Source organism: Scomber scombrus, chromosome 5 (genome assembly GCF_963691925.1).
Source record: "Scomber scombrus chromosome 5, fScoSco1.1, whole genome shotgun sequence".
NCBI classification, from domain to species: Eukaryota; Metazoa; Chordata; class Actinopteri; order Scombriformes; family Scombridae; genus Scomber; species Scomber scombrus.
Window position 1 is genome coordinate 34,147,344 of NC_084974.1, and position 7,839 is coordinate 34,155,182.

A 7,839-nucleotide genomic window follows, 5' to 3' on the forward strand; every position below is an offset into this window, starting at 1 on the left:
AAAGTTTAAAGTCAACAAAGCGTAAAGAGTCTGATATAAAAGCATAAATATAACTGCACCAAAGATTTAAATAAATAAGACTATCAAAGTAAAGTTTTAAAGTAGAAGAAGACATTTTAAATATATTGACACAAACTTTTATTAAAAATGATTTACTGCTTTGTTCCCTACCATCTAAAATAAAGTATATTTTCATTTCAACTATACAGGGAACAGTGACACAAACATGTATATCACATTTGGGTCAATGACGTGACGCCTACATTTTCAGTCCGACTGCATTTTATTCAGTTTGAAAAAGGTTTAAATGGATAAAAAATCCCATACATATGTAGTAGCTTTCCTTTATATGTACTCACTAGTTATTAGTCATGTTTCTGTTATTTAAAGTGACTAAATGTCATGTGGTGCGACCGTCTGGCCATGACTGCTGTTATGAAAACTTATTTGAAATGACTCCAAATCTATTCAAATGTATGTTCTGCCCTGTTTGGCATGATTTCCAGAGTGTTTTATAGAACTGTACAACAGTGCAAACCATTTGTATTTATTTTTCCATCATAACATAAAAACAAACTTTGTCTGACGATGATGATTTTATGAAATATCAAGAAACAACCACTCTGGGACTTTTATGATGAAAATCATTCAAAGGCAGGATGTTGCATCATACACTAGTTTGCCAAGGACCCATGGATACAACAAGCAGGTTTGTAACTCTTTCTAAAATATGGAAAGAATGAAGCTTTTCAGTGGCTGGTATGTAGTTGCCATATTTGGATATCATGTGGTATGACCTCAAGAAAACAATAAATATTACGTTATTCTACAAATATATATTTAGATTATAAATTTCATAGTGACCTTTTGTTTTATTTTGGTGGTCAATTATGTGCCTGTAAATGTTGACTGAACTTGAAAATATCATGTGGTGTAACCATTGCAGAGTGTTTTCAATGAAAGATATGTCCTAGATTAGAAACGTTTATATTCAGTCAATGATTTATTTAATTCATTCCTTTATTTTAGTTTTATTTGGAATATATTTTTATGCAGTTTGAGTCATTTTTTCTAAGATTTCAGAAGCAACAGTTTATGTTTAATGTTTTTTTAATATCATGATTAAAATGCAATGTCACTTTGGCAATGATGCATTTATTTGTAATGCATTATTTATTTCTAACTGTTCTAATCTATTTTACCAGAATGACTCCCATGCAAGGTAAAGACTGCTTGCCATTGGCAGTGTGTTAATTGTGAGCCTGCAGCAGGAGCAGTGTACCCTGCTAGGAGAAGAGAATCATTCAATAATCAAAACTGACTTATTCCATCGTCAAGTTAAATGAAAAGTTTGTTCATGACAAAGCCATGAATGCATGCTGCACTTATGTTTTAAACAATGTTCATGAAATGTTTGAGTTTATTAAAATTCTGTGAAATTGTAATAAAACCACTGGTTTAATTCTATTTTGTATTAAAGTCATTGTTTTTTTATTTCTTTCAATAGATTTTTAATGATATGAGGTCTTTATGTCATTTGGTGCAACCATTCATCATGTGGTGCGACCAATAATACCAATAACTGTATTAAATATCACTTTTAATATTAACCACTGATACAGTATGATTAACTGAAATGTATTTTTACATTCTTAAAATCATTTTTAAGCAATTTACAGGAAAAATAAGTCTTACATACATTTAAGAAGTCAACTGTGACATCATAGAACATAAATATCAGATTATTCTTTACAAAAACTCAAAAGACAAACAAATCATTTGTTTCTAAACACTTTATATTACTGAAAACTTGTAAAAAGATATTTAAGCATGTTAAATAAATTCATTTATTTTAAGATAGATCATGGGTTAGGGTTAGGCACCACATGACTTTTTTAAGATCAGTTCTAATTCATCGAAATGAAAAAACACATAAAACACCTAATTTACTATTTTAATATGAATTTATGTGAACTCAACATTCTTAATGTTTGAACTACTGCAATAGATATTCTCATTTTAGCTTTTTTTAAATTGACCTGTTGAACATCCTGATACGTCATTGACCCTTTTATATAAGGCTCTACAAGAAGATCTGGGAGAAAATAACCTGGATATTCTTCCTCCCTTCTTTCTTCCTCCCTTCCTTCCTCCTTTCCTTCCTTCCATCCTTCCTTCCTTCTTTCCTTCCCTCCTTCCTTCCTTCCTCCTTTCCTTCCTTCCTTCTTTCCTTCCTTCCTTCCTTCTTCCTCCCTTCTTTCTTCCTCCCTTCCTTCCTCCTTTCCTCCCTTCCATCCATCCTTCCTTCCATCCTCCCTTCCTTCCTCCCTTCCTTCCTTCTTCCTCCCTTCCATCCTTCCTCCCTCCCTCCCTTCCTCCCTCCCTTCCTCCTTCCTCCTTCCCTTCCTTCCTTGACTCGCTGCTGAGCTTTTTAGAGGACTGCTGTGGTGTTGGTGGTTGAAGTGAGGTCGTCAGCAGTGTGAACCCCCAAGTACTTCACACTGCTGGTCTTCTCCACAGCAGTCCCGTCGATGAGCAGTGGTGCACGATCCTGTTTGCCAGCCCTCCTGAAGTCTATCACAACATAATGTTTCATAAGTCTGTCAGAGCCCTGCAGTAACTACACCAACACCCCTCCCCCTGCTGGAGCCCTGCAGTAACTACACCACCGCTCCCCCTGCTGGAGCCCTGCAGTAACTACACCACCCCTCCCCCTGCTGGAGCCCTGCAGTAACTACACCACCGCTCCCCCTGCTGGAGCCCTGCAGTAACTACACCACCACTACAGCTGCTGTTAGATTAACATTAGAAACACAAAGAACTCTTCTCACAGTGCTGCAGCTGACTAAACTACATTTAAAACACAAGATAAAACTATAACCTTACAATGCTAACAGTTAGAGGTACTAGTACTTTACTGTAGTACAGTTTGAGGTACTTATACTTTACTGTAGTACAGTTAGAGGTACTAGTACTTTACCGTAGTACAGTTAGAGGTACTTGTACTTTACTGTAGTACAGTTTGAGGTACTTATACTTTACTGTAGTACAGTTAGAGGTACTCGCTGACCCTCTGGAGGGGCCCCACCCCTAGGTTGGGAACCACTGGCCATTAAGACCAGGGACCAGTGTGAAACAGGAAGTCCATGTGGACAGCAGGACTCTGGAGGAGCTGCAGACTGATGATAACGTTTCCACGGCGACCAGCTTCATCAGCTGCTCTGTGATTGGTCCAGACCTCCTGATGGCAGCTTGACCTCTGACTGCTGCTGATGTCATCGTGTGTGTGTGTGTGTGTGTGTGTGTGTGTCTGTGTGTGTGTGTGTGTATGTATGTTACTGTGTGTGTGTGTGTGTGTGTATGTTATTGTGTGTGTGTGTGTGTGTGTGTGTGTGTATGTTACTGTGTGTGTGTGTGTGTGTGTGTGTATGTTACTTTGTGTGTGTGTGTATGTTACTGTGTGTGTGTGTGTGTGTGTGTGTGTGTGTGTGTATGTTACTGTGTGTGTGTGTGTGTGTGTGTGTGTGTGTGTGTGTGTGTGTGTGTGTGTGTGTGTGTGTGTATGTGTGTGTGTGTGTATGTGTATGTGTGTGTGTGTGAAAGAGGAAAATGAAATAAAAACCACAGAATAGTAAAGTGTTTCCATCATATTAATCCAAAGTTTACATCAAGCTGTAGCGACAAATACACAAAAGACCATTCTCTACATATATACACTATATATGTATATCTTTGTCTCCTCCCCTGTGTGTCTTTGTCTCCTCCCCTGTATATCTTTGTCTCCTCCCCTGTGTGTCTTTGTCTCCTCCCCTGTATATCTTTGTCTCCTCCCCTGTATGTCTTTGTCTCCTCCCCTGTATATCTTTGTCTCCTCCCCTGTATGTCTTTGTCTCCTCCCCTGTGTGTCTTTGTCTCCTCCCCTGTGTGTCTTTGTCTCCTCCCCTGTATATCTTTGTCTCCTCCCCTGTGTGTCTTTGTCTCCTCCCCTGTCTGTCTTTGTCTCCTCCCCTGTATGTCTTTGTCTCCCAGTGGCATATTCGGGGCCCAATGGTGGAGGTTTGGCAGCTGATGCTCATCACATCATCAACTGCAGCATAAAGGTTCATCCTTCCTCTCTTTGCCAGATAGTTCTGCTGCTCATATGATAAAAGCCTCAATAAACTTTAATGAGCTTTAACACACACACACACGCACGCACGCACGCACGCACGCACGCACGCACGCACACGCACACACACACACACACACACACACAGTGAAGCTTTCAGCTTTAATTAAATCTCATTAAAGTTTATTGAGGCTTTTTAAAATGCTGGCGTGTGATTGGTCGGCAGGTTGATTGGCGGTTGAGGCTGAGAGGTGTATGACATCATCACAGCTTCCTGTCGCTGATTGAAGACACCTGCAGACGGGGGGGGGGGGGCAAATGTAAAAATACATGTGTGTGAAGCATAAAACCAAATGAGCATCATTTAACTTTAAACTAAGGGTTAGGGTTTCCTACTAAGGCTGCCGGGTCGGTGCTAAGGGTTAGGGTTTCCTACTAAGGCTGCCGGGTCGGTGCTAAGGGTTAGGGTTTCCTACTAAGGCTGCCGGGTCGGTGCTAAGGGTTAGGGTTTCCTACTAAGGCTGCCGGGTCGGTGCTAATGGTTAGGGTTTCCTACTAAGGCTGCCGGGTCGGTGCTAAGGGTTAGGGTTTCCTACTAAGGCTGCCGGGTCGGTGCTAAGGGTTAGGGTTTCCTACTAAGGCTGCCGGGTCGGTGCTAAGGGTTAGGGTTTCCTACTAAGGCTGCCGGGTCGGTGCTAATGGTTAGGGTTTCCTACTAAGGCTGCCGGGTCGGTGCTAAGGGTTAGGGTTTCCTACTAAGGCTGCCGGGTCGGTGCTAAGGGTTAGGGTTTCCTACTAAGGCTGCCGGGTCGGTGCTAATGGTTAGGGTTTCCTACTAAGGCTGCCGGGTCGGTGCTAAGGGTTAGGGTTTCCTACTAAGGCTGCCGGGTCGGTGCTAAGGGTTAGGTTTCATATTAAGGCTGCCGGGTCGGTGCGAAGGGTTAGGGTTTCATACTAAGGCTGCCGGGTCGGTGCTAAGGGTTAGGGTTTCCTACTAAGGCTGCTGGGTCGGTGCGAAGGGTTAGGGTTTCATACTAAGGCTGCCGGGTCGGTGCGAAGGGTTAGGGTTTCCTACTAAGGCTGCCGGGTCGGTGCTAAGGTTTAGGGTTTCCCACTAAGGCTGCCGGGTCGGTGCTAAGGGTTAGGGTTTCATACTAAGGCTGCCGGGTCGGTGCTAAGGGTTAGGGTTTCCTACTAAGGTTGCCGGGTCGGTGCGAAGGGTTAGGGTTTCATACTAAGGCTGCCGGGTCGGTGCTAAGGGTTAGGGTTTCCTACTAAGGCTGCCGGGTCGGTGCGAAGGGTTAGGGTTTCATACTAAGGCTGCCGGGTCGGTGCGAAGGTTTAGGGTTTCCCACTAAAGCTGCCGGGTCGGTGCGAAGGGTTAAAACCCAATACTTGTGTGTGTACTGAATGTAAATTATTTGCCGTTGTTATATTTTCCCCACGCTGAACAGCGGCGCGCAAAGGATCCTGGGAGGCAGCGAAGGATCGTAGCGGTGATCCTCCAAGAAGAGGGAAAAGAAGGTTTGAAGGAGTCTTCGAACTGGGATCAGCCTTCGTGCTGCGCTGTGACATAATCGTCCTTTAAAGGATGCAGCGCCTGAGTTCGGACCGGGTGGGGAGTTCTGGTCCTCTGCAATGAGGCCAACCAGGAAGTAACTTAAAACTGCATTCTATCAAAAGGCCACCAGGGGGCGACCGTTTTGGTGTCAAAAGGACTTCCGTCTCTATACAAGTCAATGGAGAATTCACCAACTTCTCACTTGATTTCTAACCTCAGTAAACGTTTTCAAAATGTGTTTATGGTCTCAATCGCTAGTTTAAAGCCTTCTTCAATGCAGTATGATGTTCATTTGGGACATTTTGGCCTCCCTGATTTTATATGTGACGATAAAGCAGGGTATGCATATGTTTCCTGGCCTGTACTGGATCTGAAACCGATAAGGCTGGAGAGACAAATACCATCTGGTGATTCTTGCATTAATGTCCTTCATTTTGTGGATCCACTGCAAAGCACAGTGATCAGTCTCAAGCCCAAAGTCTTATCCAATGAGGTCTTACTTCAAAGTGTCTGAAACTCATTTAACTGCTAGAGCTCCCTTACCAACTATGAAGTACCCCAGTTCTCTTAGAAAGATTCTGCTTAAATACTGCACCCGCATCCGGCTGTACCATTGTCCATGAATCCTCAGACCCCTCCGGTCAAGGATTTTCCCTCGACCAAAAAGGTCCTCTGCTGTATGCCCAAAGTGGCTGGACATCAGGCCTCCCCCAAATAACTGGGTTGACAGGCACATTGAAATCATTGGAGGGGTTGGAGACTGCTGCAGCACCTTCCATCAGCTACTGACGCTCCTGCTTCCCCCTCTGCCGAAGCTCGACACACTGAAGCTGGAGTCGGTTCCACCGCTTCTCTTGCCGCTGGCCTGGTTGCTCCATCCTGGCACCAGAGTCCGACTGTTGTTGCATCACACTTCGAAGAAGACTTGACAGTTCAGCCATACTTTCTTGCTCCTGGGCTTGACCACTTGCAGCCCCCAGCTGGTCACTGACATCTTGAGATGCCTCTGGAAGACACTCCGTAGCTTGAGCTTTCTATCGTCTGGTTGACATTTTCTTTGCTGCCTCCTACTAAAGATCCCACCCTGCCACCATATGTGGTACAGGCCGACCAAAGTGGTACGATCTTTAGTAGGAGGCAGACACAGAAGGCTTGATAATAAAACGTGTTACATGTGTTACCTGAAAGATAAACACAACAGAAATAAAGGATAAACTAAACAGTTAACTTAACTCATAAGCATAACCTTAACGCTACACAGCTACACAGCTACACAGCTACACAGCTACACAGCTACACAGCTACACAGCTACACAGCTACACAGCTACACAGCTACACAGCTACACAGCTACACAGCTACACAGCTACCAAAGCTCTGAATGAATGTGGACTATACCACTCATCAGATAAGTCCTGAGCCCCTCCTGAAACAGGTAAGTACCAACAAGATTAACATTTAACTAACAGTCACATGGCATCACTTTTATACAGCCTCCCTGTATTACATCTGCAACCAAACTTAATCAAATCGTAAAAACCCCCTTAATAATGTATACAATAATTCACTGACCACCCCTCCACATGGTTCTACCCTAGTGACATCACTGATGATGTCACCAGTCTATACATTCAGGAAACGTAGGCCAACTCCTCCCTTTGTCTCCTGAGCACATGTAAGTATGGTGAGTAACAAAGAAAGAAAATACTAAACTTATGACCTCAAACTAAACCAATAAACTCACTAAACTTAATACCAGTGTGTTTTATTTTAACCAAAAGTCTGCTGAGATGTAACTTATAACCAAATATACTGCAAACACAAAGAAATCCCAGGATAGTGAGTATCTGCAAAGTTTGGTTACTGACTAACTTATGGTCCAAACAAACAACAAGTATAGTTAAATTAATAAGTTATGGTACGAATGGTGTGCTCTCACCCACTTTGTCACAACCATCTTGCCACTTTTTGTGTTGTTGGAATATAAAAGACACAAATAATAAAACTATGATCAGACTTTATGATTCAGCTGATAAAGATTTATACTGTCTGTTAATGGTTGACTTCAGTTGTTCCAAAGTTCAGAGCTGCTGTTCTGTTTCTGCCTTTTTGTTCTCTTTCCTGCTCTTGTTGCCATGACTTGATGACTTGTTTCTGGATTATTGAGCACA